Source organism: Panthera pardus, unplaced genomic scaffold (assembly GCF_024362965.1).
Source record: "Panthera pardus isolate Hobbes unplaced genomic scaffold, ASM2436296v1 HiC_scaffold_13, whole genome shotgun sequence".
NCBI classification, from domain to species: Eukaryota; Metazoa; Chordata; class Mammalia; order Carnivora; family Felidae; genus Panthera; species Panthera pardus.
This window is the reverse complement of record NW_026526688.1, coordinates 49,491,065-49,511,796: the sequence shown is the minus strand read 5'-3', so window position 1 is coordinate 49,511,796 and position 20,732 is coordinate 49,491,065. Positions and strand designations below refer to the sequence as shown.

The 20,732-nt window shown below is 41.2% G+C and overlaps 1 long non-coding RNA gene across 1 annotated transcript in view; it reads right to left on the bottom strand.

Moving 5' to 3' along the window:
* LOC109262353 (uncharacterized) overlaps positions 1-20,732 on the bottom strand; it is a 60,782-nt gene that overhangs the window by 29,655 nt on the left and 10,395 nt on the right. The gene's annotated exons all lie outside the window — the stretch shown is intronic.

Here is a 20,732-nt window from a genome sequence, read left to right as displayed (position 1 = left end):
AGAGTTTCCAGAGAAAGACAATGAGCTTCACAAGTCTGTTCTCACATATGCTAAGATCCTGGTAGATGTGATCTGCTCTGCCAGGGGCACAGAAGCATGTGTATAGCAGAGAGCCAGTACATGCTGGGGAAGTGGCCAAAGCTGCCCAATCCAGAGAAGGGGAGAGACGAACTTCAGCAAGAATTCTCATTCACCCTTGCCAAGAGCTCATCCTAGTGGATCTTAGGGAGCAGACACTTAATCCCAGCCAGTTTTAATTCTGAATCACTGCCTTTAACTTGGGTTTGAGGTTTCCATGCATAATAAGTTTCAGTTGGAACTGGGGAAGGGGAAAACTATTGATCTAGAGTGAATATATCTTGAGAAGTGCACACGTGTGCATACACTTTATAAGGAGCATGCTGAGGGACACAGGGAAAGAATCTTCAGTGTTGGCTACCCCCTATAAGCTGAACCTCTGCTGTGCCTCCCAGTGGAACACTCAAAAGCTCATGAGCAGAGAAGAGTCAGAAATGGTCTGTGGAAACAGTGGTCACATTATTCTGACACTTCCCCCCCCCCACCTTCTTTTGAATGAGGAAGGTAAAAGAGAAAGTGTTTGGGGCACCTATATGAGCACTGAGGTAGGACTTCCTGAGGTAGGACTTCTCTGGTACTGTCCACCTTGCATCACATCAGCTCACCGTATTTGTGTATTAACACAGTGTATTTGTGTATTAATCACATCATTTATTTCCTATATTCTAATGCTTTGAAATCTGGGGCCTTGCTGACCCTGGAGGGACTACTCTCCACCCCAATTCCTAGAGAGAGTAGATAACTTACCTTTCAGTGAGTGTGCTTTTCAAATGCTAACCAACCAGTCCAGAGCCCACACTCCAAACCACCTTCTCTATTGGGCTCTATATCTTCTAATCATCCCAGGGTCAGATACCAGACAACTAGGGACAGGCCCCATGCCCCATATCCTGCTGAAATTATTCAAACTAGCTAATCTTAAACCTTATTACCCTGATTTAATTTGTTCCTTCCCAAGGAAATCACAAAAAAGTCCCTTGACCACATTTCCTCCTCACTTCCTCTGCCTCCTAACTGACCCTGATACTTCCCAGGTAGCCCCCCAAGGTGTGGCATACCCTACTCTTTGAGAACTCTGAGTAACAAGTTATCTTTTCCGTGGCAGTTGTCTCCTTATCTGTTGGCCTTACCATACCACAAGTCTATTAATACCTTATATCTTGAAATTTTTCCATTCACATAGAGAAATAAAAAGATTCATGACATTTCTGTGGCTATGATGGAGAAATGTGGGTTGAATACCAAGAAGATAAACTGGCTGGGTTATAAGAACCAAGTACAGTTGCCCAGGGACTCAATATCATCTTGGGGAGAGAGCGCTGGTGAAGCCACCCAGAGCCTTGGTCCTGAGCTTTTCAGTGTATTATCAGTGGCTTGATTGTAGCAGGTGGAGGCTTAGCAGAATTGTAAATGACCAGTTGCTAGGATTAGCAATGACAAAGCTAGGATTAGCTAATACTAGGAAGATAGAATCAAAATTCAAAAGATCTCAAGAGATTGGAGTAATGAACTGAAGCTAATAAGATTAAATATAACGAGGGATATAAATGTAAAGTAGACTCTCACTCAGAATTTATGAGCCAAGTGCACAAGAACAAGATGGGGAAAACCTGGTTTAATAGCCCATGTGTAAAGGTGGTTTGGGTGACTTGGTCAACAGTGTGGAGTAGCAGTCAAGAAACATCATTTGGTCTCAGGCTGCAACAGCAAAAAGTTGCGTCCAAAGCAAAGAGGCAACTGTCTCAAGGTGCCATATTCCTACAGACCTGGGTTTAGCGTTGCATAGTGCTTCTCAACAAGCTCTTTGAGAAAGAATAGGCTGTTTAGAGAAGGGTGACAAGAATGGTAAAGGGTCTAAATACAAACCACGTGTAGAATGATAAATATGGTTCCTTATAAATTGGCTTAAAAAATCACAGGTGATAAAATCAATGGATTGGTATAAAATTATATGTGCAAAGAATTCTAAAAATTAAATAAATGAGATTTTTGGATAAATACGGCAAATTGAACACAAACATTTATCTCCTTTGCCTTTAGAATTCCACTAAAAAACCATAAAAGGGTTTTTGTATTTTGTTATTGTTGCTGCTGTTATTGTTGCTGCTGTTGCAGCCAAGAGCACAATAACAACGAAATTCTAGAAGCTGAAAAGCAGAAAAATGAGTGATGATAGCTTGGAAGTTTCAAGAAAATTGAACCTTAAGTTGGGAATGGGAAAAGCAGAGAGGCTGAGGAACAATCTAACTTGAAACATAATGTGGTTTTAAAACATAGCCCCCAAATGCTTTGACACGTCTTTGTCTTCTCCCCTTAATCTGGAAGGGCCCGTGACTTCTTCAGTCAACAGAGTATAGCAGAAGTGATGCTGTCTGACTTCTAAAGTGGATTCATGAAAGCTCATGCAGCGTCTGCCTGGTTCTCTTGGAACACTTGCTCTCAGGGTGCTCTCTCTCAGATCCCAGCTGCCCTGCTTGTGAGAGACCCAAACCACGTGAAGAGACCATGTACAGCTGCTCCAGTAGACAGTCACAGCCCAAGTTCTAGATGAAGAAACCATCTTGGAAATGGATCTTCCAGTCCCAGCTGTTTCAGCCTTTAGCCATTTGAGTCACTTCTAGCCAATTTGAATTTGCCTGAGGCCCCAAACATTGTGTAGTAGAAAGAAACCGTCCTTGCCTGGCCCATCCACATTCCCATTCCATGGAATCCATGAACCTACTAAAATGGGTTTTGTTTTGTGCCATGAGGTTTTGGGATGATTGGTTACACAGAAATAGTAACTGGTACACACCATAAAACTCCCCCAAAGTCTTAGGAACTGACAGCACCAGGTACCTCTTGAACTGGGTTTGAAAGTGGGGCTTAAAACCAGATGATTATTAGAGAATATGCTGATTAAGTGTTTCAACTCCTAGTTAGCCTTTCTGACTGCACACTCCTGGGCGACTGTGATTTCCCACCCAAACACAAAACTGTAGGCTGGTCTCTGGAAGATGTCCGGATTGAGGGACATCAAGCCTGGTTATGTTGCACTGAAATCAAGTTGATTAAGTGCACATATGGAATTCTGAGACCAACTTGCCAGCTCTCTTTCCCCCTTCAGGTCCTAAAACATTGGCTGCCAGTCTTCGGCTCCCCCAAAAGAAGACTGAATATGATCAAACAACAAGAAAAAAAAATCTTAAACATTGGGGGTTCCCTAGAACAACCCATGTAAATAACCCCACAGCAAAACCCTGAGTTGATGTGCCCATGTCCACAGAGCATTCAAATAGCTTCTTTTCATTCTTCCCTCTTAAATATGAAGACACAACCAAGACTTTAGGGAAAAAAGTCTTTTGTGTGAAAGATAATGACAAAAACAAGCAGAATATATATGTAGCTTAGAGAAAACAGAGACAATTGTAGGGAAAAGAAAATATTCCTTAAAAATGATCCTTAAAAACAGCATCTACAGGGAGATCTGTAAAGATATTGCATCATGATACAGGAAAAGTGTTATGATGAAAAATTTATCACAGAATAAGAAACTCTTGGAAATTAAAAAAAAATGTGCTGGCATAATTTTTTTTAAATGGAAAAGAACGTTTGAAATGTAAACTCAAGGAAATGTCCTCAAAAATAAAGCAAGAAAAAATGAGAAGATGGAAGCTGGGGGAGAAAAGCTGGGAAAATGAGAGATTCTGTCAAAGAAGTCCAATATCTAAATAACAAGTTTGAGAAAAAGAGAAGGGGGGCAGGAAGGAGGAGGGGAGGAAAATATGAAGGGAATAATTCAAGAAAATGTCCCAGAATGAAGAACCCAAGACTCCAGATTGAAAGTCTCTTTGAGTGCCTAGGATAATGGATGAAACCTGACCCATGCCAAACCTTATCTGCAAAATTTTAAAACACCGGGGACAGAGAAAATTTCAAACACTTCTAGAGAGGAAAAGAAGAAGGTCACATATAAAGGTCAGGAATGGGAATAGTTTTGGACTTCATAATATTGGAAGGACAATGGTAGAATGTCTTCAAAATTTTCAGGCAATCTCAACTTAAAATTTCATACCTAGACAAACTATCAGTCAAGGGTAATGGTAAAAGTCTAAAGATATTTTCAGACATGCAAGGTCTCCATAAATGTATCCTACCATAAATGTGCTCCACCAAAACAGGGAAGTAAACTAGGAAAGTGAAAGGCAGAATAGTAAGAAAGCAGAGGCTCCAAACCAAGACAGAATCAAGGAGAAGCTCCAGGATTAAGGTGAAGGAAAAAAAATCTCTGGATAATAGTCACGGGCTAGGTGTAGAGAGCAATTGGTCCAGCATGAAGCAAATCAGAATGTTTAGGGGCGACATCTACAAAAATATAAACTAGAATACCTGATCTTTTTGACTACATCTAGAGGAAATGGATGAAAATGGTGTAGCAGCTGGAGTGGAGGAAATTGGAGAAGAATTGGTGACAGATAAATAGAAAACTACACAAACAGAAAAAGTAAGATTATTATTAGTTCTAGGAAAGATAAAATGTTTCAGAAGAAAATATAGTGTATGGCTTGGTTGTGAATAGTATTTATATAATCATAATAAAGTAAACTGAAAGATGATCTAAAGAAAAGTATGGTGTAACTATACCAGGAGGATAGGGGAAGGAATGTGTGTGAAATGAGAAACAGCATAAAGAAAATGAACTCTCTTTTCTATAGTGGGACTCGATAATCCATGTAACAAAACAGAACAAAAATCAAGAAATAGCAGTATAACTGTGTTACTCCGAAATGTGGAAATAGACATAAAAAGTAACCATGCACCTATGGGAATTAGGACATGTGTATGAGAGAAGTTAGGAGCTGCTGCTTCCATAATAAGCCTGTAGAACTATTTGCTTATTTGAAAAGATTTTTAAAATGCATGCATGCCTTTGATAAATGTACAATCCAAATTAGAAAATGTCCATTTTGCGCTAGTCACAGTATGTATCGTGCTTTAGGAAAGCAGAAAAATATTATATAACTTTATATTCTGGTCCTTCACTTTTTCCCTCCCTCTTTCTCTCTTGTTCCATTTATTTGCCTTGTTTTCCTCTCCTTTATCTCCATCATTCTTTCTCAATCTTTATCTTTTCTCCTTTTCTCTCCTTCTGGCTCAATATGCAGCCAAAATATCTTTATTATTGTTACTTATGAAATTTACTGAATATAATGTTTCCTGTTCTGAGTTCTTAATATGAAAAGCATGCGTGGAATGCCCTTTTTCTCTCCCAGCCCAAGCAATCTAAGCAACAATATTGGTTGTAAGTTACTTTCTATCAAGGTGGAGAAAATTTTTGTGTGAAAACGCTCTTACACTTGGAAGAGATATCAAAGGTCGCTGGGTCCAACCAGTCCCTGATATAGAAGACCTCTTTGTGGTATTTCTGCCTCACACACACTCCCCAGGCTCTGATTAAACAGCGTGAGTGGGGAGTTTGCAGTCATCAGCTGGGACACCCAGATCCAGACAGCTCAATTGGGAATAAGAGATTCTACATGTTGAGTAGAAGTCTGCCTCGCCTTCTAGTATAATTAAAAAAAAAAAAATCTTAACACTGCTCCCCATAACAGCCCTTGATATATCTGCAAACAGAAATCATGTCCCCTTGGGTGGGTCTGTTCTGGGCCAAACACTGTTCTTCCCTGTTGGTTTCTGGATGCTTCATGTCCCTCGTCACCCCCATGGGCAACCTCCAAGCTGGGATTTAGTTTTTCAGTCAGAGGCACCTAAAACTGAACATATGTACCAGGTGTAAGCTCATCAATGCAGATTGCAGGAACTTTGTCATCTCCATTTTTCTGCTCACCATGCTTCTATTAATGCAGCCTAAGTTTTGAAATAGCTGTTTCTCTCAACTCTTACATCAACCTCAGTCATCTGAAATCTTAGTTTTTTTTTTTCCTTATGTGTCCCCGAGAAGCCTGTTATTTCACATCTTGTTTGCAAGCAGATGAATTTTTCTGACATTGCTGTCTGCTATACATTTATTCCACTAAATCGTTTCCTCTGAGTTTTGGCCCAAATTCTCACCCTGTTTTGAGAAGTTTCTTATGATTCACTTGAATGAACATGTTTGGCTACAAATTACAAGTTGCTCACGTTAAAATTACTTAATCATCCAATTCCCAAACAAAATTTACATCATCTCAGCTCCAGGGCAGATTCTCTTGGAGCCCCTCATATATGACCCATTTTGAGTAAACTGGGCCATTAAATTTTATTACAGAAAGAGGTCTGAGCAAGCCCTTCTCCTGGGTCTCTGGCCTTTGCACCTCATGGGGATTGGGCTCACCATCTTTGCTGCCTACGACCCTGGACCAGTGTCAGAAAACCTGGGCTGTCTCATGTAATTCATCATCCCCACACCTTCTGGGAAATGAATGAAAATGAGACGAGCACATGGAAATGAAGCAGATGGTTGGGTGGGTTCCATGATGTACGAGGAGCAGGGAACTCCGCAAGGCGGAGGCTCTTGCTCCCACTGTCTTAGACTCAGCGCCAGCTGTCAGCAGCTGGACACTAGAGAAAGAACCACATTACGATTAATACTCCATTTTTCAGGGGCTGTCAACTCCGAAAAACATTAACAGTGGCTAACATTCGCGAAGTGCTATGAGTTTCAACATCCCTCTTCCTTGCAATAACCCTTGAGATGGGAAGGCCAGGAAGTAGTAACCCAGTTTTACAAATGCGGAAATGAAGATTTAAAGAGGTTTAGTGATTTGCTTAATACCTGTAGCGCTTGTGGGGTGAAGCTGGGAGTCAAGGCTGGCTGCCCTGCCTTGGAATCCAGTCTTTCCTCCACACGGCATCTCTGAAGCCTCCTGTCCCCATCACCAATTAGTGAGTGTACATCTGCTTTGGGCCTATGCCTGGGCTCAAAGCTGGGGGCAGGGGACATGCAAGAGTATAACACATGAACCTGGATCTCAGTGAGCTCAGAGCTACCTGCAGCACTCTGTTCGGGCACCTGGGCGTGTGGAGCAGCCTCTGAGAACAGTGGTCATCGAAAGAAGAAGAGGGCCAGTCAGTGGAGAAGGTGTGGGTGAGGGACGGGGCTTGGGTTGACCATGAGGCATGAGTGATGTTGGAAAGTCTGGGGAGATGGAGGTGGAGGGTGGGCAGTGGGTGAAATCTCAGTAGGTAGGTGTGGATGGGGAGCGGGGAGAAGGGGCTGGGCCTCAGTGCCAAGAGAGAAACGGGAGTGGGGGTCAAGGCAGAAGAAGACAGGATCAAGAGGGTGAGCTAACGGCAGTGGGCAGTCATTGGCCTTGAGCAAAGAAGTGACACCCATGCTTCGGGCAACCAACTCAACGACATTACAGGCTATACTGCAGGATAGGAAGATGACGACACATGGGATGTGGTCCCTCCCTCAGGAACATGACTGGCAGGATTGTATTATTGTCCTTTCAGAATAAATGGCTCCTCTCCATGCTCCAGTAGCATGAGACATCTTCCACTGACTGGTACTCAGAAGAAGGACCTTCCAGTTTTCTAAAATGTTTTTGTTTGAATTGTAAACAAGTCTTTTTACTACCTTAGCTCAGAATTTCCTTCAGTGTGTCCTGTGGAACATTAGCCCTGTTCTCTGGGTTCAGTTAAAATAGAAAAGCCTTAATACCACATCCCTCTTGTGGAGAGTCACCATGCCCAATAACATCATAAAGGCTCTGATAAGTCCTGCAATTAAGGAACACCTTTTGCTTTGGCCAGAGATTCCCTTTTCAGGGCACTTCTAGGAACATCTTGTGATACTAGTGGGCTCACAGTCTCTGTCTTATCCCACCTGATCCTCACAACTACCCTGTGATAAGGGATTGTTATCTTTATGTCCAATGAGAATACTGAAACCAAGAAGTTCAATGATTTGCCCAAGGACATGTGACCAGGAATGGTCAGATTAAAGTCCAGGCTCCACACTATAAATCTAGGGCATTGTTCATAATTCAGCCTTACAATGTCTGAGTCATCTTTTAAAGAGGTTATTGTATTTTTCTTAATTAATAGTATGCATAATTCTTTTGGCAGGGGGAGATACAGAAAGTTATAGAGGAGGAACTAACAATCACCAGGAATGACTTAAAGCTGATCAGGTTTTGACTCTCTCAGAGGCTTGGGCTGCTTTTTGACTTGGAAGCCTCATTCCTTAGGTCCATATTCCCTCCCTCACATTTAGCTCCTATTGACAGGGGGCCGGGGGGCCAGTGGCTAGGGTGGCTGGTGGGTTTCAGTTGAGATCAGATGAGTGCATTGAAAGAAACACTAAGATGGCAAATCAGAAAGTATTTATATTATTGATCGAACAAAATTTTATAAAACCAAAAAAGCCAAATTCCAATATCACTTTGTGTGTACAATAACCACTTTTTACCAAAGTATCTCTTGAATAAGACCTAAGCTGATAAAATCTGTTGTATCATTAAACAGTAGTTACTTTTTAAAAATGGCCAATTCAGATTCTGGGCTTTGAGAGATGATATGCTTTTCACCAGGACATGTCTACAAAGCTGAACAACAGAAAAAGATGAACACTGGTTTGTGAACAACGGGCAGAAATTATTTTAGACATATTTAGACTTCACATAAACTGAGTTAAAAACTAGAGAAAAAGAAAAACGCTAAAGGCAAAAATGAAAGACTGTATCTTCTGTGGAGCAGGCCACAAGTGAAGAAATAGCAACGTCACTAGGTGTCAAAACTGTAGAGACAGAAAGCAGAGTGGGAGGTGCCAGGGGCCAGGAAGAAGGGGAAACCGGGAGCTATGGAGTTGTGGCTTTGCAAGATGAAAAGAGTTCCGGAAATGGAGGGGGCGATGGGTTGTACAACAATGGAAATGTGCTTCTGAGCTGTATGTTTAAAAATGGTTAAGATGGTCTATTTTATGTGTACTTTAGCACGATTTTTAGAATTTTAATTAAATAAATAGCAAACCATAGTGAAGATATAATGCAAAAAAAATGTAGAAATATGCAATACGGATCTTTGTGCTCCCTGGGAGAAGATGGAGACATATACAAAGAGCAGCGGCCTGGGTGTGCAGCTGCACTCAGAATAAGATCCAGACCCCCTCCTCTACCTGCACTTCCTGGTGCACCGTGTTCTCTGTGCTACAGCCACATGGGCCTCCTTTCTGCCCCTCCAGCGTGTCCACTTTGTTTCTATACTGGGACCTTAGAACCTCCTTGTTCCCAGTTCCTAGAATGCACTTTCCCCAAATCTTCATCCAACAAATACTTATTGAGCATTTATTTACCGTGGGCCAGGACCTGTTCTAGGCATTTGGGATGCATAAGTGAGCTGCCTTCATGGAGCTGATACTCTACAGACTCTAAACAATACAAACGTGTCATCACTGACAAGCACAGTGAATTATGTAGTAAGTTTAAGTCAAGGAGGACAATGGGAAAAGAAAAAGGCAGTGGGGCAGGATAAGGAGAATCATGGGTGCTGGGGGGTAGCTAGCAATCTTAAACAGGATCCTTAGGGTTAGCCTCCCTGAGAAGGTGACATTTGAGAAAAGGTTGGGAGGACACAAAGGAATTAGCCTTGCAAACACCTGGGGGAGCTGTTCCAGGCACAGGGAACAGTCAACACAAATCCACCAGGCAGGGACCTGCTGGTGTCAATGGAGAGACACAGACAGCGGGACTTCAGATTAAAAATATTAGGGTAACTAAGCATAGTTGAAGGAGCCTGGCTTCATTTGTCATCGGGAAAATGCAAACTGCAACCATAGTATGATGACGCTCCCTACCCACCGGAATGGATGAAATGGACAAGATGAAATTGCTAACACAGCGGAGGATGTGGAGCACTTGAACTCCCACACACTGCTGGAGGGAGGGTGAACCGGCACAACTGGCACAACCATCTGGAAAATTCTTGGGCACTACCTGCTGAAGCTGAACACCATGTTGCCGGATGACCCAGCAATTCCCTTCCAAGGGATATACCCAAGAGAAATGCACCCATATGCTCACCGGAAGACATGTGCAAGAGTGTTCATGGCAGGCCTCTTCGTAATAGTCAAAAACTAGAAACTACCCAAACGGCCATCACCAGTGGAAAGGACAGATGAATTGTGGTAGATTCACACGATGGGATACTTAGAGCAACAAGGAGGAATGAATTGTTAAACTCAACAAAGGGGAACAATCTCACACACGAGATGCTGAAGCCAGACACAGAGTGCCTGATTCCGTCTACGTGAAATTCAAGAACAGGCAAAATCATCTATGGCGATGGCGTGTGACCCAGTGGTTACCTGGTGGCTGGAAGGATTGAGGACCAGAAGGGACACAAGGGGAGCTTCTGGGGTGCTTGGAATGTTCTGTTTTTGGCCGATATGCTGTTTTCACCAGCTGTATGCAGTTTGTGAACAATATACACATGGGATAATAATGATTTGTGCATTTTTCCTTAGGTATGTTAGACTTTTTTTATTTTTATTTTTTTCAAGTTTATTCATTCTTGAGAGACAGAGAGACAGAGAATGAGCGGGGGAGGGGCAGAGAGAGAGAGAAAGACACAGAATCTGAAGCAGGCTCCAGGCTCTGAGCTGTCAGCACAGACCCGGACTCAGGGATCGAATTCATAGACCACAAGATCATGACCTGAGCCGAAGTTGGATGCTTAACTGACTGAGCCACCCAGGTGCCTCTGTATGTTAGACTTTTTAAGATAGATTCTTGTTGAGGTGGGGGGCGAGAAACAAAGTCAAGCCTGAGGATGAAGGTTTGCAACTCATCCAACAAAAGCAGTATGTGAAGCCACAAGGAGCCCCTTGAGGGAGCTGGGTGGTGACTCTTCACTGTAGTGCCTCTTCTCCTCTTGGGCCAGATCCTAAAGTGTGGGGGCTGGGTTTAATTCATGTTTGAAAGAATATTTGGGGGAGAGGCCAAGATGGCAGAAGAGCATGGAAGTTTTTTGTGTGTCTCACATCCATGAAATACAACCAGACCAACGCTAAACCATCCTACACACCTAGAAAACTGGAGGATTAACACAACAATCTGCACAACCTGAACCACAGAATTCAGCAGGTACGCGGTGGAGACAGGTGAATTTGGGGAGCAAGAAGGCGCAGGAAGGGGGGTGCTTTTGTGAGTGGAGAGAGGACAGAGATGGGAGAATATGGGAAAAGCACCCTTCCCCAAAAGCAGCTGGAGAGAAAGTGGAAAATTGGAAACAGCTGCAGGGACTAAACTAAAAAGGGAGAAAGGAGAAAGGAGAGGGTTTAAATTCCATTAAGACTATAAACAAGACTATAAACTAAAGTGCAAAGGCTGCAACTCCACAGCTCAATACCTAGAGGTGCTCTGGTGGGAAGGGCGAATCCCCAGGAACACAGTGGGGTCCAGGAGGATCTCAGGCACACAGGGAAAAGCAGTTCCACTGCTGGAAGGATATTTGGTAGAGACTGTTAAGCCACTTGGTCCCAGCAGACCCCAGAAAGTGGCCACATTCGCTGGTGCTGGGTCAAGGTCATTAAGGGTGAAGCCTGGTGCCAGATGTGTGTTGTGATTTTCCATAATCCCTGAAACGCTGCTGCTACACTGTCTCTCGAACTTTTTCTGGGACAGGCTGGCACCTGGCCACAGTCTTGGGGCACCGGCAGCAGCAGGGTCCAGCAAGTGTTCCTGGGTGCAGCTGACATTTGGCCATTGCTTGGGGAGACCCTCCCCCAGAGGGGCGGAACAGGACAAAGCCGCAGTGCTTCAGAATTAAGGGGCCTGGGAAAAGAGCTGCATCTGAGAAAAAACTCGGTAGAGAGGAAAAACTCGGTAGAGAGGTACTGCCTGGCGCCTGGTCATGGAGAATGAAAAAGCAGGGAGTGGACAGAGGATGGGTGCACGATTGCTGATTCGGGAGAACAGACTGGGTAGTTGGGTGGAGCCATTTTCTCCGCTCCCACGCATGTGCATACGCACCAACGAGCCCCGCAAGAATCCACCCCAGTAGGCTAGCAGCGCCATCTAGTGGAGAGCGGAGCTGTTACACTGAGCCACGCCCAACTGGGCCAATTTGTGGGCCAACACAAGCCTCACAGCCAGCTTAATTTATGGACTATAAAATCCTACATAGACTGACTTCTAGGGGAAAACAAAGTAATTTCAGTCCTACTTCAATCTGTTAGCAGGTTCATCTATTCAATTTTCTATCTTTTTTTTTCTTTTTCTTTTACACTTTTTCTTGAATACAGAAAGAGAAAAAATTCATTTTTATTTTCAATTTTTATTAAAATATTTTTCTTTAATTTTTATTACTATATTTTTTACTTTTGTGTAAATTTTTTCAAATGCTATTTTACTTCTATCATTTTATTTTAGTCTACTTCAGTGTATTCACCTTTTCAAATTTTCACAATTTCCTTTTTTCTTTCTTTAGTTTTCTTTTTTCTCTTTTTTGTTTCTTTTCTTTTTCTTGAATGCAGAAAGAGAAAAACTTCATTTTTACTTTCAGTTTCAATTAAAAAAATATTTTTATTTAATTTTTTTAGTATATTTTTTGATTTTATGTAATTTTTTCAAATTCTATTTTACTCCCTTCACTTTATTTTAGTCTACTACAGTGTATTCACTTTTTCAAATTTTCAAACGATTTCCTTTTTTTATTTTTTTAAATCTTTCTCTTTTTCATTTCTTTTATTTTTTCTTGAATACAGAAAAAGAAAAAAATCATATTTAATTTTTATTAAAAATATGTTTCTTTAATTTTTTTCTACTATATTCTTTACTTTTGTGTATATTTTTTCAAATTCTATTTTACCCCCATCATCTCATTTTCAGTGTATTCATTTTTTTCAAATTCTCAAATGATTTCCTTTCCCCCTCCCTTTTTTTCCCTCAAATCTGTCAAACCACTTTCAACACCCAGACCAAAACACACCTAGGATCTAGCATCATCTATTCGACTTTTGTGTGTGTGTTTTTAATTTTTAATTTTAATATTTTTTTAATTTTAATTTTTTGAATTTCAATTTTTCTAGTTCATTAATTCCTTTTCTCCCTTCAAAATGACAAAACAAAGGAATTCACCCCCAAAGAAAGAGCACTAAGAAACGACAGCCAGGGATTTAACCAACACAGATACAAACAAGATGTCTGAACCAGAATTTAGAATCACGATAATAAGAATAATAGCTGGAGTTGAAAATAGATTAGAATCCCTTTCTGAAGAGATAAAAGAAGCAAAAAATAGCCAGAATGAAATGAAAAATGCTATAACTGAGCTGCAATCACGGATGGATGCAGTGGCAGCAAGGATGGATGATGCAGAAGAGAGAATCAGTGATATAGAGGACAAACTTATAGAGAATAATGAAGCAGAAAAAAAGAGGGAGATGAAGGCAAAAGAGCACGATTTAAGAATTAGAGAAATCAGTGACTCATTAAAAAGGAACAACATCAGAATCATAGGGGTCCCAGAAGAGGAAGAGAGAGAAATAGGGATAGAAGGGTTATGTGAGCAAATCAGAGTGGAAAACTTTCCTAACCTGGGGAAAGACACAGACATCAAAATCCAGGAAGCACAGAGGACCCCCATTAGATTCAACAAAAACCAACTATCAACAAGGCATATCATAGTCAAATTCACAAAATACTCAAGCAAGGAGAGAATCATGAAAGCAGAAAGGAAAAAAAAGTCCCTAACCTACAAGGGAAGACAGATCAGGTTTGCAGCAGACCTATCCACAGAAACTTGGCAGGCCAGAAAGGAGTGGCAGGATATATTCAGTGTGCTGAATCAGAAAAATATGCAGCCAAGAATTCTTTATCCAGCAAGGTTGTCATTCAAAATACAAGGAGAGAGGGGCGCCTGGGTGGCTTGGTCGGTTAAGCATCCGACTTCGGCTCAGGTCATGATCTCACGGTCCGTGGGTTCGAGCCCCGCGTCGGGCTCTGTGCTGACAGCTCGGAGCCTGGAGCCTGTTTCAGATTCTGTGTCTCCCTCTCTCTCTGCTCCTCCCCTGTTCATGCTCTGTCTCTCTCTGTCTCAAAAATAAATAAACGTTAAAAAAAAAATTCAAAATACAAGGAGAGATCAAAAGTTTCCCAGAAAAAGGAAAATTAAAGGAGTTTGTGACCACTAAACCAGACCTGCAAGAAATTTTAAGGGGGACTCTCTGAGGGGAGAAAAGAAAAATATGTATATACAAATATATCTGTATATCTGTATATATGTATATATACATGTATATATACATGTATATATATGTATCAAAAGCAACAAAGACCAGAGAATACCACCAGAAACTCCAACTCTACAAGCATCATAATGGCAATAAATTCATATCTTTCAGTACTCACTCTAAATGTCAATGGACTCAATGTTCCAATCAAAAGACATAGGGTAACAGAATGGATAAGAAAACAAGATCCATCTATATGCTGCTTATAAGAGACCCACTTTAGACCTAAAGACACCTTCAGATTGAAAATAAGGGGATGGAGAACCATCTATCATGCTAATGGTCAACAAAAGAAAGCCGGAGTAGCCATACTTCTGTCAGACAATCTAGACTTTAAAATAAAGACTGTATCAAGAGATGCAGAAGGGCATTGTATCATAATCAAGGGGTCTATCCACCAAGAAGACCTAACAATTGTAAACATTTATGCACCAAATGTGAAAGCACCCAAATATACAAATCAATTAATCACAAACATAAAGAAACTCATCGATAGTAATACCATCATAGTAGGAGACTTCAACACCCCGCTCACAGCAATGGGCAGATCATCTAATAAAAAAATCAACAAGGAAACAATGGCTTTGAATGACACACTGGACCAGATGGACTTACAGATATATTCAGAACATTTCATCCTAAAGCAGCAGAATATACATTCTTTTCCAGTGCACATGGAACGTTCTCCAGAATAGACGATATACTGAGACGCAAATCAGCCCTAAGTAAGTACAAAAAGATCAAGATCATACCGTGCATATTTTCAGACCAGAACGCTATGAAAGTTGAAATCAACCACAAGAAAAAATTTGGAAAGGTAACAAATACTTGGAGACTGAAGAACATCCTACTAAAGAATGAATGGGCTAACCAAGCAGTTAAAGAGGAAATTAAAAAGTATATGGAAGTCAATGAAAATGATAACACCACAACCCAAAACCACTGGGACGCAGCAAAGGTGGTCATAAGAGGAAAGTATATAGCAATCCAGGCCTTCCTAAAGAAGGAAGAAAGATCTCAGATACACAACCTAACTTTATGCCTTAAGGAGATGGAAAAAGAACAGCAAATAAAACCCCAAACCAGCAGAAGACAGGAAATAATAAAGGTTAGAGCAGAAATTAATGCTATCGAAACCAAAAAAACAGTAGAACAGATCAATGAAACTAGAAGCTGGTTCTTTGAAAGAATTAACAAAATTGATAAACCACTAGCCAGTTTGATCAAAAAGAAAAAGGAAAGGACCCAAATAAAATCAAGAATGAAAGAGGAGAGATGGCCACCAACACAACAGAAATAAAAACAATAAGAGAATATTATGAGCAATTATATGCCAATAAAAAATGGGCAATGTGGAAGAAATGGACAAATTCCTAGAAACATATACACTACCAAAACTGAAACAGGAAGAAATAGAAAATTTGAACAGACCCATAACCAGTAAGGAAATTGAATTCGTAATAAAAAAATCTGCCAAAAAACAAAAGTCCAGGGCCAGATGGCTTTCCAGGGGAATTCTACCAAACATTTAAGGAAGAGTTAACACCTATTCTCTTGAAACTGTTCCAAAAAATAGAAATGGAAGGAAAAGTTCCAAACTCTTTCTATGAAGCCAGCATTACCTTGATTCCAAAACCAGACAGAGACCCCACTAAAAAGGAGAACTATAGACCAATTTCCCTGATGAACATGGATGCAAAAATCCTCAACAAGATAATAGCCAACCAGATCCAACAATACATTAAAAAAATTATTTACCACAACAAAGCAGGATTTATATCTGGGATGCAGGGCTGGTTCACTATCTGCAAAACAATTAACGTGATTTATCACATCAATAAAATAAAGGACAAGATCCATATGATCCTCTCAATAGACACAGAGAAAGCATTTGACGAAATACAGCATCCTTTTTTGATAAAAACCCTCAAGAAAGTAGGGATAGAAGGAGCATACCTCGAGATGATAAAAGCCATATATGAATGACCCAATGCTAATATCATCCTCAATGGGGAAAAACTGAGAGCTTTCCCCCCTAAGGTCAGGAACAAGACAGGGATGTCCACTCTCACCACTGTTATTCAACATAGTATCAGAAGTCTTAGCCTCTGCAATCAGACAACACAAAGAAATAAAAGGCATCCAAATCGGCCAGGAGGAGGTCAAACGGTCACTCTTCGCAGATGACATGATACTCTATATGGAAAACCCAAAAGATTCCACCAAAAAAACTGCTAGAATTGATTCATGAATTCAGCAAAGTTGCAGGATATAAAATCAATGCACAGAAGTCGGTTGCATTCCTATACACCAACAATGAAGTGACAGAGAAATCAAGGAATCGATCCCATTTACAGTTGCACAAAAAAACATAAAATACCTAGGAATAAATCTAACCAAAGAGGTGAAAAATCTATACCTGAAAACTATCTATAGTTTATGAAAGAAAGCTTATGAAAGAAATTGAAGAAGACACAAAAAAATGGAAAAAGATTCCATGCTCCTGGATAGGAAGAACAAATATTGTTAAAATGCCAATACTACCCAAAGCAGTCTACATACTCAATGCAATCCCTATCAAAGTAACACCAGCATTCCTCACAGAGCTAGAAAAAATAATCCTAAAATTTGTATGGAACCAGAAAAGACCCCGAATAGCCAAAGCGATCTTGAAAAAGAAAACCAAAGCAGGAGGCATCACAATCCCAGACTTCAAGCTATAATACAAAGCTGTAGTCATCAAGACAGTATGGTACTGGCACAAGAACAGACACTCAGATCAATGGAACAGAATAGAGAACCCAGAAATGGACCCACAAACATTTTGCCAACTCATCTTTGACAGAGCAGTAAAGAATATCCAATGGAATAAAGACAGTCTCTTCAACAAGTGGTGCTGGGACAACTGGAAAGCGACACGCAGAAGAATGAACGTGGACCACTTTTTTACACCATACACAAAAATAAACTCAAAATGGATAAAAGACCTAAATGTAAGACAGGAAGCCATCAAAATCCTCAAGGAGAAAGCAGGCAAAAACCTCTTTGATCTTGCCCGCAGCAACTTCTTATTCAACACATCTCCAGAGGCAAGGGAAACAAAAGCAAAAATGAACTACTGGGACCTCATCAAAATAAAAAGCTTCTGCACAGTGAAGGAAACAATCAGCAAAACTAAAAGGCAACCAACCGAATGGGAGAAGATATCCGCAAATGACATATCAGATAAAGGGTTAGTATCCAAAATCTATAAAGAACTTATCAAACTCAACACCCAAAAAACAAATAATCCAGTGAAGAAATGGGCAAAAGACATGAACAGACACTTCTCCAAAGACATCCAGATGGCCAACCAACACATGAAAAAATGCTCACATCACTCATCATCAGGGAAATACAAATCAAAACCATAGTGAGATACCACCTTACACCTATCAGAATGGCTAACGTTAACAACTCAGGCAACAACAGATGTTGGTGAGGATGCCAAGAAACAGGATCTCTTTTGCATTGTTGCTGGCAATACAAACTGGTGCAGCCACTCTGGAAAACAGTATGGAGGTTCCTCAAAAAACTAAAAATAGAACTGCCCTATGACCTAGCAAATGCACTACCAGGCATTTATCCATGGGAGACAGGTGTGCTGTTTCGAAGGGACACATGCACCCCAATGTTTAAAGCAGCACTATCAACAATAGACAAATATGGAAAGAGCCCAAATGTCCATCGATGGATGAATAGATAAAGAAGATGTGGTATACACACACACACACACACACACACACACACACACACACAATGGAGTATTACTCGGCAATCAAAAAGAATGAAATCTTACCATTTGCAACTATGTAGATGGAACTGGAAGGTATTATGCTAAGTGACATTAGTCAGTCAGAGAAAGACAAAAATTCTATGACTTCACTCATATGAGGACTTTAAGAGACAAAACAGATGAACATAAGGGAAGGGAAACAAAAATAATTTAAAAACAGGGAGGGTGACAAAACAGAAGAGACTCATAAATATGGAGAACAAACTGAGGGTTGCTGAAGGGGTTGTGGGAGGAAGGATGGGCTAAATGGGTAAGGGGAACTAAGGAATCTACTCCTAAAATCATCGTTGCACCAGATGCTAACTAATTTGGATGTAAATTAAGAAAAAATAAAAAATAAAAAAAGAAAGAATAGTTGGAATACATTGAATAAAGTTACACAACAGATGTTTGTTGAATGAATAACTGAATGTATGGATGGAATCCCTGCACATGTAGATGCTCTGGAGGTATGACCCTCAATTTCAGCATTGCTTGGTTTCTCCATATAGAGACTGGGGATGATAACTCCATCCACACCTCTGCCCCAGGGAATCACTGGGACAATCAAATGGAATCATTTAAAGAAAGTAGGAGGCATGTGAGCACATGGACTGTGTTCAGATGTCCAATTGACTTCCATACCCATAGATGCAGCCACATTGAAGTCTGTTCAACTCTCCTTCAACACAATCATATTTTCATAATACTGTCTGGGGGAAAATGCCTATTGTAAATGTCTTCTGTAATTGAATGGGAACAAACCATTTTTTTGGACCCTTCTGATATTAGGTGACAAGGAGGTGTCATTTGAGCTACCAGCTGCCTGCAAGACTTCACCCACTAGAATACTCAGCCTCTGGATCATCCCTACACATCCCTATCAAATGTCCCCTTGCCTGTTTTGGCAGTTCTATTCATATTAGGCAAATATTGGAAACAACCCAAGTGCCCATCAACAGGTGAAGAAACAAATTGTAGTAAATGCATATGATGGAATATTACTCAGCACAAAACAAAACCCAAAGAAGTAACTTGTGCTACATGCAACAGTAAGGACAAATCTCACCATCATAAAAAGTGGAGTAAACCAGAAACAAAAGAGAGGAATGGCCCCTTGCCTGAAGCCACAGGTTTTAAAAGGATGAGATTTGTTCCTCCTGAAATGTCATAGTTGAACAGTTCTGGGCCTACGTGTGAGTCTCTTGTGAAGAAACTAGACCCCACAAATTGTTTATCATCAATTACCAATACTAAGGAGAGGCTCAGCCAACAGCCTGGACTGCACTTGGGTCCCTGTCCCTCCCTTCCCCTATAGGCAAGGGCACACCAGTGTGGGAGTATTAACAACTGCTCTTTGTTTTAGGTAAAGGAAGACATCGCCAGGGTCTTACTAACGTGCTGGTATTTCTTGCTAATAAACACATCTCGCAGCAAAGATCCCTGGACAGAACATGTTGAGCACATTTCTGGCTCTTTTTATGATTGTATTCCTGGATATGTTGGTGAATCGATGGGTGATTAAAGACCACTTTTTCACGAGAGGTAGTATAGGGCATGGTAGGGCACAAATTGTAGAGTCATATTGCCTAGGGTGGAATGTAGCTCTGCCACTTACAGGCTGCTTGACCTTGGACAAGTCACTGAGTTCCTCTGTCTCTAGAAGTGGGAATAATAACAGGACCTATCTCATTTAATGTTAAATGAGTTACTATATGAAAAGCACTCAGAAGTGCCTAGCACATGGTATATACTCTAAAGTGTTTTTCCTCTGCCTCCTGCCTCTCCCCCTGCCTCCCCCCTCCCTCTTTCCTCTCCCCCCTCCTCCATCTCACCTCCCCTTTGCTCTTATTATATTACTTTTTATTACTACTACTGTTTTTTCCCTCTGTAAAATGGAGCCTCATATTGGAGCTGCTTCCCAGAGATGGCCAGGAGGTTCAGTCACTGAAAATGACTAAGACCTTTCAGATTCAGTCGTGGGTTGGCAACTGCACTATGGGGAATGCTGAGCCCTGGCACTTTGTTCTCATGTATGAGGTCTGACCCTCCAGTATTGAGACTGAATTTTTTTTTAATATTTATTTTTAGGAGACAGAGCCTAAGTGGGGGAGGGGCAGAGAGAGAAGGAGACACAGAATCCGAAGCAGGCTCCAGGCTCTGAGTTGTCAGCACAGAGCCCGACGTGGGGCTCAAACTCACGAACCGAACCAGGAGATCATGACCTGAGCTGAAGTTGGACATTTAATCGACTGAGCCACCCAGGCGTCCCGAGACCGAATTTTTAACCAATACATTGGGATGTATTCATGAACATTACCTTCAGAGCTCTATCCTCAGGGCAGGGGTGGGGGGGGTGTGTACTTGTAAATGGAGAGGTCAGCCATGGCTCAAACTATTTTTGGAATGTCCCTGATGCCTTTCCCCATCACCACCCCAATCTGAATATAATTACTCTCTTAACATTTTGGCAAGATCGCCTTTTTAAAAATGTTTTAGGTCACACTTAGGTTGACAGTTATTTGTGCCTGAGTGCACCTCTCATCCTGGATTGCAACCCCCTTGAGGACAGGGAGCCCGTCTTACTCATTCTTGCGTCCCCTGGACCTTATGCAATGTCAATGC